The sequence below is a fragment of the Musca domestica genome, unplaced genomic scaffold (genome assembly GCF_030504385.1).
Source record: "Musca domestica strain aabys unplaced genomic scaffold, Musca_domestica.polishedcontigs.V.1.1 1, whole genome shotgun sequence".
NCBI lineage: Eukaryota > Metazoa > Arthropoda > Insecta > Diptera > Muscidae > Musca > Musca domestica.
The window spans coordinates 31,918,417-31,919,775 of NW_026712114.1; positions in this window are offsets into that span (position 1 = coordinate 31,918,417).

A 1,359-nucleotide genomic window follows, 5' to 3' on the forward strand; every position below is an offset into this window, starting at 1 on the left:
TGGAAAATTAAAAAAAAAAATCCGTCGGAAAAATCCGCTCAAATGAAAACCGTTAAATGGGTGCTATACGAAGACGTGGTCCTGCATAAGTAATTTGTATCATAGGCTGTAGTAACTGTTCCGAACTTTATATACGAAATTTGAAACAATTCCGGTGAATAACCTCGTAATAATCATCAAAATACCGAATATCGGGAGTAACCGTTATATACCCCAATTCTCATCCAGGTGGTAATGTACTCACAAGGTACTCCTTTTGTCGATTTTAAGACAATTCCATTGAAAAATTTGGCTGAAATCATCAATATACGGAAAATCGGCGGTACCGATATATTGTGGATCAAGAAAATTCTCTTTCAATGGATACAGTACTCACAAGGTACTCCTTGTGTGGATTTTCAGACAATTCCATTGAAAAATGTGGCTAAAATCATCTAAATACCGAATATCGGGGGGTACCGTTGTATGGCGGCCATACGATATCGAGGACCGATATAGATAATTCTCTTCCAGGAGATAAAGTACTCACAAGGAACTCCTTGTGTGGATTTTCTGACTATTCCATCGAAAAATGTGGCTGAAATCATCAAAATACAGAATATCGGCGGGTACTATTGTATGGAGGACATACGATATCGTGGACCGATCTTCGAAATTGACCTGCCTACAGACAAAAGACAGATCTGTGCAAAATTTTAGCCTCTTATCCTAATTTGTCGTGATTACAACAGACGGAGAGGGCTCAATCGTTTTAGAATTTAACGCTGATCAAGTAAACCTTTGGAAGTTTTAACAGTGCCTCCAGTATTCAGTGGCCACATGAAGACATTGCTGAACCTGTTTCTGTATCCTTTTGTACACTTAAAAGTAGAAAGGTATGCCCATATATATACTCTTCTTTTGTCAAGTATTACAAAAAGTTGTCTATAGAAAATAATTTTAGGTCAATTTGTAGTTTTGTATTTAGCATTGAGGCAACTAGCGAAACCACAAAAACCAAACGATCACAAATGTCGTACAAGTCAATGCGTCAGCCAAGCAGCCAGCCAGCCAGCAAGTCGGTTTTCCAAGCGATGTTCAAAGAAAACCTCAAAAATTATATAAATAACAACACGTTTGCTGTTGCAAAAATTATCATTTCGAGCGGAAACAGAAAATACAGAATCCAGCCCCTGGTGGTGGTGGCAGCGATGAAATTGAAATTTGCATTGATGTTGCCCAACACATACAATAAGTATTATTAACAGTTAATTAAATTGTTAACTGTTTGTAATAACAAAAATAAATGCATTCGTTGGCGATGTTGACAATTTTTTTTTTCGTTTTGTTCGATTTTTTGATTTTATTGTTTTCCCTAAT